Raw genomic sequence first — 19,546 nt, forward strand, 5'->3', positions numbered from 1 at the left:
TGCAATTCAGGCATCGTTCAACCATTTCTTTCCCAACTTTACATAATTCGACGTTGCTTGTTGAAAGGATCTCGAAGAAGAAAACAACATTTTCATATTGGCAATGTCCAAGTACCTTTAAAAAGAGTACTTTAAGGACATAAGACACAAATGTGTGTGTATATATACATATACTAGATACTGTAGCCCGTGCTAGCACGGGCCCAACATATATTATTTACGTTGTCTCAATTTATGTAGTACAAATAGCATTTGAAGTGTCAATCAAATTTTTATTAATATAAATTTTTAAATAATTTAAGTTGTTAATCATTGTGATTTATAGTATCTTTTATGTAATTTATGTTACTTGTTTTGTCCCAATTTTAGAATTTAGTGAGTTAGTCAAATTATTTTTACTAATATATTTTTTAAAATATTTTAAATTTTTAATCTTTGTGATTTTAGTATCTTTTAATGTAATTTCAAATAATTTATGTTACTTGCTTTATTGCAACTTATGTGACACTATTAGAATTTCAAAAGTCAATCATGTTTTTTACTATATGTTTTGAAGATATTATAAGATGTTAATAGTTATAACTTATAATTATTTTTTTACATAATTTTTAAATATATAATATTTTAACAAAATAAAGTAAATAAATTAAAATAAACAAAGTACTAAATTTTTAAAAAATGTTAAATTCGAAAATATCATTTGGACCAACAAATTATTAAATTAAAACAATAAAACAGGAAAATTATAAAATGTCAAAACTATCCCGAATTTACGTGACACAAATATAATGTAGATAATCAATCAGAATCTTAATATGTTTTTAAATATTTTAAATTGTTAGCGATTGTAATTTATAATATTTTTTTATGTAATTTTCAAATAATATATGTTACTCTCCTTATCTAAATTTTTGTGGCATTGATATTCAATTATATTCTTAAATTAGTTTAAGTTTTTAATTATTATGATTTATAATACTTTTTCTTCTATTCCAATTTAAGTAGTACTGAAATAAATTCGAGAGTCAACCAAATGTTATGATTGAAGCAGCGAAGTGGATATGTCCTAAATGACTTATAATACCTAATTAGAAGTGATATAGTAAAATTATTATGAAAAAATATTTGTGAAAAAAATTTAAATACGTCTCATATAAGATGTCATGTTAATTTAAAACATTAACAATTAATTTATCATTTTATGTCAATTTTATTTTTATTAAATATTATTAAATTTTTAATATGTAAATGACTTATAATAATTAATTAGGGGTGATATAGTAAAATTACGGTTGAAACAGCTGAAGTAGACATGTCATAAATGTCTATTTTACCTTTTTTTATTAAATATTATTAATTTTCTTATATGTAAATGCCTTACAATAATTAATTAGGGGTAATATAGCAAAATCATGGAGCAAACATATTTGTAAAATTTTTAAATAAGTCTCATATAAGATGTCCTATTAATTTAAAACATCAAGAATTAATTTATCATTTATATCTATTTTATTATTTATTAAATATTATTAGTTTTTTAATACCTAAATGACTTATAATAATTAATTTGAGATGATATAATAAAACTACGATTGAAACAGCTGAAACAGAAATGTATAGGTGACCCAGCAGTTGTAGCCCCTATAGATGGTATAGATGTTCGGAATAGTCTCTCTTATAAAGAGGTTCCAGTCGTAATCCTTGATTATCATATTTATAGACTGAGGAATAAAGAAGCCCCTCTAGTCAAAGTTCTTTGATGGAATTAGTCAGTTGAGGGGGATTTTCGGGAAGCAGAAGTAGATATGTGCACCAAGTATCCTCACGTCTTCTCTATAAACTCAAATTCAGCTTAACGTAACAGTTTTCCTTGAATTTACTCAGTTCTTTATTCAGCTTAACTTTATGAGTTAGATATCAGTTTAGTTGCATAGCATTCTCATAACATGCATACCTTCATGAATAACCTCAGTCATGTACTCATGTATCAGATATGCATGTTTAGTATACAAACTCAGTTTATCAGTAATATAAGTCACAAAATCATGCTTCATTCATGCATGCCCAGTAAGTAGACTCAGTCTATCATTATTCTCAGCTTAGTCATATTTATTCGAGGACAAATGTTCCCACGGGGGAGATATTGTAAGACCCTGTAGAATTTTAAGCCTAACTCAGCCCCTTAGAGCTTGAAAAGAAGTCCCAATACTTAGAAAATTTTAGCTAAGTGTCTACGCTTAGAATTATTTTAGCCTTCATAAGTTGGTGATCTCATTGTGTGATCCATACAACCTTTAAATATCGATTCTTAGGTTAATTCATGATTAGGAATATCAGTAGGTGTTCTTGGACAAGTTTTGAATTTTTTGAACTTCGTTTGAAGCACGTTTGGAAGCCCAAACCAGTGGATCAACCTGATCTCGATGCGCCGCATCACCTATCTCATTGATAAATGTTTTTCCCAGCTACCAGTGCTGATTTTCAATGAGATGATACGGACTCAATGCGGCGTATGTCGACCCCATCGACACGATGCGTTGGGCTGCGCATCGCTGGGAACGTTTACAGTCATTAAAGGCCGCATCCAGAGGGGTAATTGGGTCTTTTTCACACCCTACTTCAGCCCCCCAAAAAATGATATTAAGCCCATTTAGAGGCAAAATCCATTCTCTATTCTAAAAATCACTCAAGAACAAACCCTAGGGCTTCCAATTCAAGATTCAAATACCAAGAATTTCACCATCAATCTTTCAGAATTCAAGCATTAAGGTATGTGAAGTGTTCATCCAAGGGTTTCCTTCCACCCTTGGAGTTCAAGAAACTCTTTTAAAAAATTTAAGTTAATTGATTTCATGAATTCCTTGTTGGAGTTAAGTATGTTCATGATTATGATGTTATTTGGGTTTTTATTCTATGGTTTATTATAATTTCATGTGCAATACTTAACATGTGTATAGTATCACGTGAATTCTTATTAAACCCTTGATTTGGTGATTTGGGATTGAAATTATGATGCCTAAATGTTATTTAGTATTATGTATAAGATTATACCTCGCATGTGCTTATAAAATGCCTATGTGAATGAAATAGTGCCATTATAACATGATAGCATGAATTCTCCATTCATGTATCAGTAAATGCATTACTAGTGTTTGTTAAAACATCTTAATGAGTGGATTGAGGTCAAGTAGCCATTATTATGTTTTCAAGATTTTGCCATGATTTACTTTGATGCAATCGAGTCCTGGGGGTATTTAATACCCGATAATTTAGTTGTTATCCTAGAGCCAGTGTTAGTTATAGAGTCGTATCTTTCATGTCACGATCAGTAAAATTCAGTCAGTTACAAAACTCAGTAGAACTCAGTCAGTTACAAAACTTAGAAAAACTCAGTAAACTCAGCCTCAGTTTAGTCCAGTTCAGTATAGTCAGTTCAATATTTTTCTGTTGGGTGTAGATTTAGCACCGAGTGAACCCAAGGATGGGGGATCACCTGCCAATAGAGGGTGTGATCCTTAGAAGCAGTCCTTATATTCCAGAACTACGTAGCCAGCGTAGGTTGAGAAATCAATCTGCCTGTTTTGGGTTAATAAGGTGTCCTACCTGCCAGTACCATCATTCTCATTCAGAGCACCTGCCAGATAAGGGTGACTCAGCACTTGTGTTTACCCGTAGTACTGACACACTTTCAATTGAGGTTACAGATTGGACATCAACTTTGTTATCTTATTTGGGGCATGTCGTTAGATAATTATCTCTCACAGTTTTAGTTTTAGTCTCAGTATAGAACTCAGTTCAGTTCTACAGAATTAGGACTGTCAGACACAGTCACACAACTCAGTATAGAACTCAGCACAGTTCCATTCTACAGAGCTAGTACTGTCAGAAACTTTCACTCAGTTATTAGTATTACAGTATCAGTAAACTCAGATAATAGTTAGTCAGTATTCAGAATTTAGTATCCAGTATTGACATGATCTCATTTACAGTTTATGTATCCATGCATGTACTCTTATTCAGTTATATTTTTGCTACTCAATCAGTTGTTTGTTCATACATATGAACCCATGCATATATTCTTACCTCACTTAGCATACCAGTACATTCAAAGTGCTGACACATACTTTTCTTCTGCGCTATGATGTCTTATATCATAAGTTCAGATACATGAGCTCCTGACCATACTTAGCAGCCCATCTATCAGCAGCAGACTTAGTGGTGACTCCTCATAGTGTGAGGACAAAGTATCATATCATTTCATTATTTCAGAGTTTAGTTTATTTCAGTAGTCGGAGTTAGTTGGGGGTTTGTCCCATCTACTCATCAGACAGTTAGAGGCTTTTAGACTAGAGTATTTCAGATAGATATTTCAGTATTCAGTTTTCAGTATTCATTATTTATTTTCAGTTATGAACCTTATGGCGATTTCAGCCTACCTTCCGCATTTATTTTAGAAATTTCATTATTGCAGTGTCATTATTATTAAGTTCTTACAACTAGTACTAGTCATAAGTTAGCTGGTGGTCCTTCAGAGTCGCTAACACCATGTAGCATTTGGCGTACAGACTCGGGGCATTACAATGCTAGCAAGCATTGCAGAGGCAGAAAGCTTCACCTTTTTTCCTTCCTTGGAGTTTTAGCTGCGTACCTTAGCCTTCCCACTTACATTAGCCTCATCTATTTTTTTCTTTGTCGTTATATTTACAATCTATTGTAAAAAAAACAATTAAAAAATTTGAACAAATAGATCGTCAATACACCAGTCAGCTTAAATTAAAAAAGAAACCACATATCCAAAATTGTAATGGTGAGGATTCATAAAAGATAAGCATATTATAGCAGAAAATTAGAACGATGACTTAAAATCACATTAAATAAAGTAAGAAAAGGATAGAAGGTTAATAAGAAAATTTATTGCTGAGGCGCATTTGAATGAACCAGAAAAATTCAAAAAGTTTTGATGACATTATACTGATTCAAACATCGAAGCATATGCTACATAAAAAGAGAGGGACAAAGTGGCATAACTAATAATTCCAAAAGTCGAAGGATTGTCTAGACACCCTAACAAAAGAAGACAACTAATTAAAATTTTTAGAAACACATTTGTTTCCCCTCCCCTGATTTGCACAAACCAACAACGAAGACATAGTTGTTGTAAAGGATTACACATATAGAGTTAGAATAGAACATTTAAATAAAAATAGCAACAATGGGAATCTATGAAACTACAAATGTACTCTCTGTAAAGTTATTTTGATAATCATGGTGTTCAGGTACTCAATATTTAAGTCTTCAAAATTTTATTCCATGTGTGAAATTGATGTATTTTCACAATCAATGCAAGTAAAAAATATCAAATCTAGGATCCCTACCCGCTATGCTCTGGTATATGTTTCTCCCAAATTCTTCTAACAAAAAAAATTATACTAATCAAACCTCAAAACTACTATTACTATAGGGTTAGTAAAATTTTACAATTAAAAGTGAAGTGCAAAACCCTATAATTTAGACCTTGAAAGTGTAATCCACAGATATAATTTATTTTTCCTTTTTTTTCTTTTTTCAAGATATGTAATTTTCATATACTTGTATCAACATAAAATTCTAAGAAAAGGATTACAAAAATAATTTAGGCAAATAAAACTAACCTACATTTAACAAATATGTTACCTTCAACAAATTCAACAAAGCGGCGAAATTGTAGACACCTTTTTCACTTCTTAAGCTCCGTGTTTTTGTCTCTCAGTTCATGATTCTCTTCCAGCTGAAATCCAACATGCCATGGAAGCTTATACCGGAAGTCAAAATTTCTCTTATAAGTTGGACACTACAAAGGCTTTGCATTCGTTCCACACATCAAAAACCAAATGCGAATAGTTCTGGTTAGGATAGTAACACTGTGGTAGCCCTATAATAATACAATACAAGTACTTGTAACTAATTACTAATAACAAAAAGAATTATAATAAAGTCATGTGTGCTACCCCAATTGGCCTCATATTAATGATATTTTAATACTGTCAGGTAGATAAATATAAAGCAGAATATATAAGAGAAGTACTGATTGTGATGAAGATGCTCACTTTTCAAGCTGCTCTTGATCATCTTGGAAACCTACAACAACAACAACATGATTATCCAATTGAAGTTGATCACATGATTCACTATTCATCTCATATATTCTTATTTTTCAACTCGCTTAGGTTCTTCATTAGACACCACGTGTTTCACTAGCCTACCCTTCACCGATACACAAAATTTGATATTTGATACACCTATCATAAATTCATAAATTATGCGTATATACTTGCAAACTGATATAGGTACGACATCTAAACATCTAACGGTAATAATATAAAAATAACATAAACCTTAATGTTTAAATCACCTACCATAAATTTCAAAAGGTTTTAAAAAATGATAAACTATTGACTTTTACTTACTTCTGTATCCAACTTCTTTTGGAGATAACAAAACAAAAAACACTAAAACTAAAGAACAACGATAACAATATTGAAAAGACACTTAGTAAACTAACTAAAATAAAAATAAATATATACTGAACTTAAGAGGTTTTCAAGATTGAGAATCAAAGATGAATAACGCCTCTATTGATATATATACACAGCTTTGCATAGAAACATGACTACATGAGGTTGAAAACTCTGTTGATATATCCATATATAAGAGGATTGTGACACTGCTAGCTATACGCCTCTATTGATATATATATATATATATATATATATATATATATATACATACATACATACACATGGTCTTTGTGTTTGTATGTGTAACATATAAAGACTCCAGTTATGATTTTTCTTTTTAAATTATAATTTTAATTGATTGTAAAATACTAAATATTATAAATATAATTAAAAAGAATGTGAGAAAATAAGATAAAAAACGATTTTGTCTGAAGTAAAGACTTTTAATGAAGGGAAAAAACTTTGAATCACTTTTATAAGGGTCTTCACACTTTTAATATATTATAGATTATAGATTATAGATTATATAGATTATAGATAGATATTATATATATATATGTGTGTGTGTACGTGTGTTACTTATTATATATTTCTCTTAATTTCTCTTCAATTTATACAAACTAACAAACCTATTCAATTTTCTTAACTAATATTCAGTTCAAGTTTGAAGGTTCTTATAAATTAAAACACATCATGTAGGATTTTTGCTGCAACTAAGATTTCATTTTTTTTATATTAGTTGCTACTATTTCCTATTTATGATTATTTTCTTATCTATTAAATCAACAATCGAACCGTTAAGGACTAAAAATCTGTAAATTGAAAATCGATAAAAATATCTTATTGATTTGGTTATTGATTTAACATATGTGAAAATAAAAAATCAATAAATCAAACCCATAATAGTTAAAATGGAACCTCACCGATCAATGCACATCCCACTACTTCCTCCATTCTTTTTTGGATTGCAATTTTATTTTTAAATAATTGTATGTTCAAGCTTTCGAGAATAATTTGATCATAATCTTTCTAACAACGTTAACTTGGAAAGATAGTAACATTAATTAGAGATAAGTTGGTAAAGTAACCTTTAATTTTATAGGAGTGAACTTATTAAAGAGTATGGCCAAATCAAAAGAATCATTCATTTGGGATTACAATTAATGCATATGTCATCCCAAAATGTTAAAGTGATGCTATAACATCAATTATAATATAATTAGTAAAATAAAAAAATCAAGCAATGTTATAAAATAATGACGTAGAAAACTTATTTAAACTATGTGATATTGTATTTCATGATCTAGGAATATGCACAATATTTACATGTTCACTGAAATACATCAACTTTCAGATATCCTCACAGGTTATTTCTATCTGCCATGAGGCTATACTTTTTTTCAATACCATGTCCACACGTTCATTGCATCCGATAATACTTGCACCTTTGACCATTTATTTTCTATAGCCTTTTCCAATGCTTTATGAACTACAAGTTTTTTAGCCATGATTAACCTCCTAACAAATTGAATTGGAGTGCCAAAGTCTTGAAACAATTTTTCACAATTATCTATAGCTGCCGCTCCAATGCTTTCCATCTTCTTTTCATTGTGTAAGATAGCATCTATAAATATAATAACATCATCTTGTACAATAATAATATTTCAACCATTACGATATTCATTCATATAAGGAGGATAAGGGGTAGCAAGCAAATTATTTTTATATTCATGGAAGTCTTCTTTACTATTTTACTAGGCTCATAAATCTCCCATTGAAGCGTATAGCATTTCTAACTTTCCAGATTTAGCATATAATAAAAACACTTAATTTAATCAAATCTATTGAATCAAATATTGCTTAGCTTCAACAACTACGAAAATTCATAGTATTTTCTATGTTAAGCCAATTAATATGAAATACCCTGGATTTTGGCCCTTGGAAAATTCTTGAGCTTTGAGCTTGCTGTCCCAGTAACGACTCATCATACGAGTTGTATGGTACGGGTACAGGACAGACAACCCTAGTCGTTAGGCGTCAAGTGGGTGGTGGTTGGGTTTTTGATCTTGGTTATGACTTGGTGGTACAAGTCATTAGGGGTGGTGATAAGTCATTAGGATGATCCTTAATTAAATCAGTAACTTAGTGGATTGGCTTGGCACTGAGTAGAGTGGCTCACTAAGAGCGGTGATGATAGGTTACGAGTGGTAGGGTTGAGTTGTATGTTGTCTAGTGTCTACTCCTTTGGGTTCTGTCTTGGATATAACTAGACCATACGAGTTGTATGGTCTGGTCATCAGTGGGATCATGGATTCATATGGTGGAAAATGTATAGGTGTTCAACTCACTATCTCGGTGACGACTCAAGGGGTGCAAGTCGTATGTTGTGGTCACGAGTCAAGGGTCGACTCATAACCACATGTAAACTTTTTACAGTTTTAAAGTTGGGGGCATTCTAGACATTTTTCACTTTAAGTCCCTTTGATACCACGACTTAAAACATCCTTTCGGACTTTATTAGCATATTATTCTCAATAAAACACTCTCAAATTCTCTGTTCAAGCAAAATCTAAGGTTTTATCAAGATAATCAATTAAGGCTTTCTAGGATGATTTCTCTTCGTGCTTCTTGGTGCCTAAGGCATGTTACTACTCCCTCATTGTTATTTTACTCTAGGCATATGTTTTAATGTATTATTTTCATTGTATTATTGTGGTTTTGAAATAAAGGTTGGGGTTTTGGTTGTTCATGGATGAATATTATTTCTCATGGTTTAATTATGGGTTTCCTTGTTTTAATTATGGTTTTGAACATATGGTTGCATGGGTATGGTGGTTGAACTTATAATGGTAAATTGCTTTAAACTTGTGACTCTTTAAGTGGTTATAACCCCAACCTTGTTTTGTAAAACTTGTTTGTAGTTATAAGAAAAGTGGGAATTTGAACTAGGAGTACAATGGAATCCCCAAAGTATTTGGTTTGATTATTTCTTAAAACTAATGCATAGAACAAAATGGTTAAATGGTTAAGTTTGATTTTGAAAACCTTCTGGGGTACGAAAGAATCCCCCAAGCGATTTTAATAATAGAGTCTGCCGGGTAAAAAAGATTCCTCTAAGTGTTGGCTGGTGACACTGCTTGTAAGCTATAGTTGGTACGATGATACCACTTTATATGCCTTATTAATTGACTCTTAGAATTAGTGGTTTGGTAATGTGCTAAATATTTTAATTTGACAATAATGGGGATTGTGATAGTTAGCCGTGAAGGTGTAGGTTCGAAGGACGAACATTAGAAACTCATGATTACCGTCATGAGGTTTGGTCTTGATGACCTGTGTGCATGGTTCACACTGTTGATATGATTGTATCTTTGTTTGATATGGGGTCGGGGCATTTCCTGGTCTTTCTTGATACCCCTGGTTCGTGCGTCTAACATCTATCAAGGCCCTTTAAGCATGGGGAGATGAACCTATATAACCCATGGGTGGATTTTATGATTGTTAAGCTACACAATACAGGTTAAGATTTTAAATGCATGATAAACCTTGTTCTCTATCCCATCATAATATATATACATATATATATATGTATATATGTGATTGCATATGGTTGTTTGATTTGGTTTTGAATGATGGCATTATTTTATGTTTATTCATGAGTTACATGCTAGTGTTTACTTTGCTAACAGTCTTTGGGTGCTGTATTCCCATGTGATACAGGAATCAGCCATGCTACTATTTCTCCTACTCAGTGACTTGGATTTTGGGACTGCTTTGAGTCAGATTGAAGTGGTGAGCTTCTATAGCCTAGAAGACCCTATTTCATGCCATGGACTTCTTTTTATTATTGTTATTTCTTTGGTTTAGGTTTTGTCTATAGCCGGGGGCATATCTCTATCGAATATTCTTTGATTTTGGTTAGAGGCTTTATTAGACTACTATAGGCATGAGTGGTGTCGGTATTTGTGTTAACATTAGTATTGGTATTGGTATCGATTGGATATTTGGTTGTGACTGTTTGGTTATGGTTATAGACTTACTTTAATATACTTATATTATTATTGTTTTATCTTGTTATATATTTAAAATTCACCCGACATAGGGTGTAGGGCGATTAACGATTGGGTATAGATGGTGGTCTCCGATCCTGGTTGGACTTGAGATGCCTGACATGACTATCCCCTGGTTCGGGTCATGCCAAATTAGTATCAGAACCCTAGGTTCATGGTCAATTAGGAGTCCACAAACCCATGTTGAGTAGCGTCTCTTTTAAGGGTGTGTAGTGCGCCACACTTACAAGGGAGAGGCTATGAGGTATATAGGAATGTTTTTCTTTCTTGTGTTCTATTTTTAGGCTGTAGAGTCTAAGGTCTTGAAATCTTCTCTAATACCCATTTGTTCATTTTTTAAATCATGCCTCCCAGATGATCTAAAGTTCACAAAAACTCCTCTATCCCACCCAAGGAGAACGTTGATATGACACATCCTACTTCTGGGGTCGATACTCAATCGACGAGTCCAATTCTTGATTATCCTTCTGGAGTTCCACTGGTACCCTATAGTCCTTCTCGAGCTCCTCAGGCTGATGTGATGAATGTTGTGTTTGGTCAGTCTATTCATATGTAGGAATACTTGATAGCTTCTAAGGATGAGGGTGGAACTTTTGTTACTTCATATTCTAAGGCCACAAGGGTTTGGTAGTTTATGAGGTTGAATCCTCCAACCTTTATTGGAGTTAAGGTGGAGTAGAATCCTTAAAGTTTCCTTGATGAGATGGAAAATATCTTCTGTGTGATGCATGCCACTAATATGGAGGGCGTGGAGTTTGCTGCCTGTTAACTGAAAGATATGGCCTATCAGTGGTACGAGGAATGGGATAAGTCAAGGGGTGAAGATGTTGATTCAGCCCTATGGGATGATTTTTCTAGTGATTTTCTGGACCGCTTCTTTGCTCAAGGGCTGAGGGAAGTAAAGGCAGAAGAGTTTGTCAATTTGAAGCAAGGCAAGATGTCAGTCAAGGAGTATACCTTGAAATTTCACCAGTTGTATTGGTATGCCTCGGAGTTGGTTTCTAGCATGAGAGATAGAATGAGGAAGTTCACTTCTGGGTTATCCTAAGACTTGATTTTGGAGAGTAAGGCTGCTTTGTTGAACAACGACATAGACATCTCTAGGTTGCTGGTATACATGCAACACGTTAAGAAAGAAAAAAAGAAGCAGTCAGAGATAGGGTGAGACAGAGCAAGAGGTTTAGATATTCTGAGCAAGGTGGTGGTCAACACCAGAGTGGTAGGGATGGTGGAAAGTGGTCCAAAAAAGTGGGGAAATTCTAAGTTTTACTGGACGGCTAGTGCTGCCTACCCAAAGCTATCGGGTGATAGAAATTTTCATGATGGCAATAATTATAGGGCACAGGGTGCCTAATCTTAGGCTAGTGAGGCCTAATTAGCTCAATTCTATCTTTCCTACAGATTTTATGGTCGATTGCATCGAGGTTACTGTGATGAAGATAAGGACAAGTGCTTCAACTATGGTTAGCTAGAGCATAAGCTTAGATATTGTCCAACAACCAAGGTTCCTTCTGGAGCAAACAAGGTTCTGGTTTCCTCTTCATTTGGTTCGACACCAAAGAGTACACCATTTTACTTCAGCATTTGTCGAAACCAACTCTATGCTCTCACTACCCATCAGGAGTTCGATGTATCGCCTGGTGTTATTATTGGTATGTTAAAACTCTTTTCCTGTGGCTGTATATTTTGGTTTTTGTCTTGAGTGTATTTTGGACTATTTTTCTATTTCTACCCCGCTGGGTAAATCTCTGGTGGCTAGAAGAGTCTATAGGGGTTGTGTGGTGTCTGTGGATGGTCGGGAGACTTTGGTAGATCTGATTAAATTAGATATGGTTGATTCTGATGTCATATTGGGGATGGAATAGGTGCGCTCGTGCTATGCTTCTCTAGAATTTTGGACCTATAAGGTCATATTTTGAATTTCCTAATGAATCGGGCATTAAATGGGAGGGTGTTTCCCTAGCTCCTAAGAGAAGGTTTATATCATATCTTAGGGCTTGGAGATTAATTTCTAAGGTCTGTCTCTATCATATGGTCTGGGTTAAAGATTCTAGCTTGGAGGGCCCTTCTTTACATTCCATCCTGATGGTGAATGAATTTCCTAGGTCTTCCCCGGTGACCTTCCTGGTGTTTCTCCTGATAGGGAGATCGATTTTGGGATTGATTTTGTTCTGACGACTTATCCTATTTCTATTCCCCCATCTAGAATGGCTCCAACTAAGTAAAAGGAACTGAATGAGTATCTAAAGGGTCTTTTAGACAAGGGTTTCATCTGTCCTAGTGTGTCTCCATAGGGTGCGCATGCGTAAAAAGGATGGTTCTCTTCAGATGTGTATTGATTACGGACAATCGAATAAGGTGATGGTAAAGTATAAGTACCCTTTTCCAAGGATAGATGATTTGCTTGATCAACTTCAGGGTGCTAAGTTTTTCTCCAAGATAGATCATTGGTCTGGGTATCATCAGCTAAGGATTAGGGAGGTAGATATTCCTAAGACTTCCTTCAATACCTGATATGGGCATTTTGAGTTTTTAGTTGTTTTTTGGATTGACCAACACCTCAGCAGCATTTACAAACTTGATGAATAGAGTCTTTCATCAGTTTTTAGATTTATTCATCATTGTGTTCATAGATGATATTCTTGTGTACTCAAAGAGTAAGGTGGATCATGTTGGTCACCTCGGCATTGTATTGCAGACCTTGAAGGATCAATAATTGTATGCTCAATTTTCAAAATGTGAATTCTGGTTGAACTCTGTCACTTTTCTAGGCCATGTTATTTCAAGTGAAGGGATCAAGTGGATCAGTAGAAAGTTACAGTGGTTAAGAAGTGGCCTAGACCCATGATTCCAACCAATATTTAGAGCTTCCAGGGTTTAGCTGGTTACTACAGGAGATTTATGGAAAGTTTTTTGACTATAGTTGCCCCGTTGACTAAGTTAACTCAGAAGAAGATAAAGTTCTTATGGTCTGACGCTTGTGAGGGTAGTTTTGAGAACCTTTAGGTTAAGATGACTTCGGAACTAGTCTTGACTATGCCTGAAGACGTGAATGGTTTTGTAGTCTATTATGATATATCCCGTGTGGGGCTTGGTTGCATTTTGATGTAGCCTGGAAAGGTGATAGCTTATGCCTCTAGATATTGAAGGTGCATAAGAAAAATTATCCGACTCATTAATTAGAGCTATTAGCTGTGGTGTTCATATTGAAAATCTGGTGTCACTATTGGTATGGAGTGTATATGGATATTTTTCCAGATCATAAGAGCCTGCAATATATGTTTACCCAGGAAATGCTTAACCTCAGGCAAAAAAGATGGCTTGAGTTGCTCAAGGATTATGACATGAATCTTCACTACCATCCAGGTAAAGCTAACGTGGTTGATGATACTCTTAGAAGGTTATCTATGGAAGTCTAGTTCATGTGGATTGGTGAAAGATATTCACTGTTTTGCTAATCTAAAGTTTGCCTCGTGGACTTTAAGGATGGTGGTGTATTTGTATAGGAGGTGGCAAAGTCTTCCTTAGATGATAAAGTGAAAGAGAAACAAGTGTTAGATCCAATCTTTATGAGGATCAAGGGGTGATGTAGGGAGGTAAAAAGTAATGGATCTGAGGTTAGTGGTGATGTTACCTTGCGGTACCAAGAAAGATGTGCGTTTTAGATATGGATGGATTGTGAGAGAGGATATTGGCTGAGGCGCATAAGTTTTGCTATGCTATTCATTCTAGTTCGATGAAAATATATCATAACCTTAAGGAAATGTATTAGTGGAACAATATGAAGCGGGATGTGGCTAGTTTTGTGGCTAAGTGCATGGTTTGTGAACAAGTGAAAGTTTAACACATGAGGCCTGGGGGGTTATATCAAGAAATTGAGTACCTGTGTGGAAGTGGGAAGTGATAAACATGGATTTGTTACCAGTCTTACCCGATCTCAAAATCAATGCGATTCGATTTGGGTCATCGTGGATAGGAAGACTAAGTCTGCTTACTTTTTGCCAGTGAGGTCTAATTTTTTGGCAGAGGCTTATGTAAGATTTTAACTCTAATAGATTATGAAGTTGCATGGAGAATCTATTTCTATTGTCTCAGATTTTGCACTTTTAGTGGTTATTTCAGAAAAGTTTGGGGACTAAAGTGAGCTTTAGTACCACTTTCCACCCACAGTCGGATGGGCAGGCGAAAAGAACTATTCAAATATTAGAAAATATGCTTTGAGCTTGCATGATTTACTATGGTGGTAGTTGGGTTAAGCATTTGCTTCTTATAGAGTTTGCATATAATAATAACTACTACTCTAGCATTGGGATGACTCCGTTTGAGGCTTTGTACGGTAGGAGGTGTAGGTCTCCTATTGGGTGGTTCGAGGTTGGTGAGGCAGAGATATTTGGCCTAGACTTGGTTCACTAGGCCATGGAAAAGGTGAAGGTGATTTGAAAAAGGCTTAAAGCTTCCCAAAGTCACCAAAAGTCCTATGCGGATATAAGGTATAAGAAGTTAGATTTTGAGGTTGAGGATAGGGTGTTCTTGAAGGTGTCTCCCATGAAGAAGTTGATGTAGTTTGGAAAGAAAGGGAAGCTCAGTCCCTGATATATCGGTCCGTACTTGGTTTTGAGAAGGGTTGGCAATGTTGTGTATTAGTTAGAGTTGCCTTCTAGTTTGAGTTCCATTCTCCGGTGTTCCATGTTTCTATGTTAAGGAAGAGTGTAGCTGAATTGTTGCAAATTATTCCTATCAAGGATATTGGTATTTCGGATTCCCTGTCCCATGAGGAGTTTCGCTTGAAATCTTGGATCGATAGGTTCATCAGTTGTGGACCAAGGACGTAGTGATAAGTGGTGAATTTTACCACTCATTTGCACTCATTATTTGTGTACACTACATTTTTCGAAAGAATAAAAGAGATATAATTGTGATTAAATGCACTGATATCCATATTTTTCAGGCTCATAGATTAGGAAATGAAAAGATGTTGACGGAGCTAAGAAGGGGTCAAATAGAAGCAAAGGAGTGTAGTTGGAGACCTAGAGAAGACACAACCTCAGTTACCATGGTCAAGGTATTGATTGCGGCTAGTCAAAAAGGTCACTCATCCACAACTGCGTGGACCTGACCGCAACCACGGTATCTATGGGCGCGGTGAAGCTACATGATCGAGACCTAGCGAGATTAATGAACAAGGGTATTTCGATCAAATGGGACAGCTGATTCAAATTCCGATAGAAGACCTTACATTCTTTTCCCCATGAAAATTATGGAATAGAGGAGATTTTTGAAGATTTGACATTGGTAAAAGCCTAGAATTTGGGGAAAATTCATTCCTCTTTATTTTTGTATTAGGTATTTCAAGTAGAAATTGATGAAATAGAACAGTGGAATTTAAGATTATCTATACCATTCTTTATTATAGATGCCATGAATAAATTACTAGGTAGATTTCTTCTCTTTCCTTTCATTAGTTGCTAATTTTTCAAAGCTTGGGATTATGTTGAACTAAAGTGTATTTGTGTATGGGTATTGATATGTCTGCATGATTTTTAGTTGTTGGGTATTGATTCCACCATTTCATTAGTTAATAGTTGAGATTTGTGGGTGAAAACCTCAAATCTCAAAATGGGTTTGATGGGTGAAAACCCCAAACTCTAGAAAACCTTCACCATCCTTGAAAGAGAGATGAATGTGAACCCATGAGAACCCATAGCATCCTTGAAAAATGGTTATAGGGGGATAATAAAATGGTTGACAATCAAGTATGTGATTTACTACCCTTTGCAATCTTAGAAATAAGTGTAAATAGAATGTAAGTCATGTCATGGGCATCTTCCTAGAAATAGGGATGCTTGATTGAGGTTATGGGTGACTATGAATGGCACTCTTGTTAGGTGCTCGAAAGAGCCAATGGGTGAAATCTTTATGGTTTGGTTGGAGAAATAACCGCAAGGACCTTCGACCTATAGCCTATTTCTCACCCAACAACTAGATATCATGTTGAGCCATCTCTAACCTACACACTTTATACCTTTAGGTAGACATAATCTCAAGACCGGCTCTAACTTTTACTTCACTTCAAAAGTGTTAGTGAAGCTTGTAGTGTGACTCAAGATTGGTCCTATCCACTTTAAAACTAAACCCCCCACTTTACATTACAAGTCATGTTTATTTTCACTTCAGGTACCCTTTTTATAATTAGAACACCCATTAAGTCTTAAAGTTTAAATCCCACTCCTTGTGTATTCGACCTCAACGTAAGTTGGGATATTGACAACAGCCGCCTTATCCCTCAAAGATGGAAGTAATTTGAGCGTTATCAAAATGGCGCCTTTGCCGGGGAGTGGAATATAGATTTTCCTTATGCGGGGTGATTTTTACTTGGGTTTACCAGTGGTGATTTTAATTTTTCTTCTTTGTTGTTTTTTGATTTTTTCTTAGGTATGCATTTTTGCTTAGGTATGCATTTTTACTTGGGTGTACCAGTGGATGTGGAGCCCGGCGAGATAAAGTTTTGGTTGAATAATGAGGAGTTATCTTTCAATGTTTGCAAGTCCATGAAGCAACTGATGGACTTGCAAGTCATCTCGGTGATTGATGCTATTGATGTAGAAGTGGTAATTCATGTTGATGTGAGATTCTTAGATTATCCTTTGGTAGGAGTGCTATGGAATTGCGAAAAGGATGAATTAGAAGAGTATGATGAGGTGTTTGCATCTTTAACGGGGCTTCAATTTTACACCAAGAACCCAGTGAAGTTGGACCTTGATGTAAAAAACCGTGAGAGCTCACTCATAAAACCATCCATCCTCGATCACCCTAAATTTTAATTTAAACCTTTACCACCCTATCTCTAATATGTGTTCTTGGGGTATGGAGACATTACCAATCATCATCGCTAGTGACCTCGAACTCTCTCAAGTGGACGTATTGAAAGTGGTGGTAAAGAAGTTTTTTCAAGCAATTGAATGGACAATAGAAGAGTTAATAGGAATATCCCCCAATATTTGCTCTCACAAGATTAAGATTTATCAAGGTCATATTTTGAGTGTGGAACATCAAATGCGGTTAAATCAGCCTATGCAAGAGGTTGTGAAGAAAGAAATCATAAAGTGGCTTGATGTGGGAGTGATTTACCCAATATCCAATAGCACTTGGGTAAGTCCGATGCAATGCGTCCCAAAAAAGGTGGAATCACGGTAGTTGAAAATGACAAGAATGATCTTATTCCCATCCGACTGATCACAGGGTGGCGTGTTTGCATGGACTACCAAAATTTAAACTCATGGATCAAGAAAGACCATTTTCCAATGCCTTTCATGGATCAAATGTTGGGTAGGCTAGTCGGGCGAGGATGGTATTATTTCTTAGATGGTTATTCGGGGTACAATCAAATTTTTATCACCTTGGAGGACCAAGAGAAGATAACTTTTACTTACCCGTATGGGAGGTTTGCATTCAAGCAAATGCCCTTTGGGTTATGTAATGCCTAACAGCCTTTCAACATTGCACGTTGTCAATATTTGTAGATATAGTGGAAGAATCTATGGAGGTTTTCATGGATGATTTCTCGGTGGTGGGGAACTTCTTTGAGTCGTGCCTCAAACATTTAAGCAAGGTGCTTGAACGATGTGTGGAGACAAACCTGATGTTGAATTGGGAGAAATGCCATTTCATGGTCAAAGAAGGCATTGTATAAGGACATAAGATATCGGGAAAAAGGCATTAAAGTGTATCAAGCCAAGGTTGAGGTAATTGCCAAACTTCCACCTCCTAGTTTCATCAAGGGTGTTCGGAGCTTTCTTGGACATGCCGTGTTCTACCGATGGTTTATCAATGATTTTTCCAAGATAGCTCATCCAATTTGTAAGATCTTTGATAAAGAAACCAAATTCAATTTTGATGAGGCATACGTGAAATCTTTTGAACATCTCAAGTAATTCCTTATTTCGGCCCCTATCATTGTGGCCCCAGATTGGTCATCTCCTTTTGAGGTAATATGTGATGCATGTGGGATTTCATTGGGTGTAGTGTTAGGTCAACATAAGGAAAAACTCTTTTAGCCTATATACTATGCAAGCAAGACCTTTAATGATGCTCAACGCAACTACACCATTACCGAACAAATATTGTTGGAGGTTGTGTATGATTTTAAAAAATTTCATGCCTACTTGTTAGGCATGAAAGTAGTAGTGCACACGGATCATGCCGCCCTCAAATACCTCATGGCCAAAAATAAGGCAATGCTGTGCCTAATTAGGTGGATTTTGCTCCTTCGAGAATTCAACTTTGAGGTAAAAGATTGAAAGGGGTTTTAAAACCAAATGGCAAATCATCTCTCGCATCTTAAAGGTAATCATGAAAATCAAGGAGAAATTGAAATCAGTGATGCCTTTCCCGAGGAATTGGTCATGTCTATTGTGGGAAGAAGTTCACTATGGTATGCCAACTTTTCCAACTATATAGCAAGTGGTGTGCTTCCCAAAGGAATGGGCTACCATCAAAATAAATGATTCTTGTTCGATGCAAAGAGATACTTTTGGGATGAGTTGTTACTATTTCAAAAGAGTGCGGATGCCAATATTAGGCGATGTGTCATGGAGGTAGAGATAAATGATATCCTCAAAGTGTGCCACTCTTCACCTTATGATGGAAATCATGGAGGAGTCAACACTATCACCAAAATCCTTGAATGTGGGTTTTATTGGAAATCCTTGTATAGGGATGCCATTGAATGGGTAAAATCACATCACCAATGTCAAATGCATGGTGGTATTTCAAAAAGGCATGAAATTTCCCTCAAACCAAACCTTGAAGTGGAACTATTTGATGTGTGGGGAATCAATTTTATGGGCCCATTTGTAAGCTCATATAGAAACAAATACATATTGGTAGCGGTTGATTATGTTTATAAATGGGTGGAGGATGTGGCACTTCCCAGTAATGAGAGCAATAGTATCACTTCCTTTTTTAAAAAAGCACAATTTC

The sequence above is a fragment of the Capsicum annuum genome, chromosome 4, assembly GCF_002878395.1.
Source record: "Capsicum annuum cultivar UCD-10X-F1 chromosome 4, UCD10Xv1.1, whole genome shotgun sequence".
NCBI lineage: Eukaryota > Viridiplantae > Streptophyta > Magnoliopsida > Solanales > Solanaceae > Capsicum > Capsicum annuum.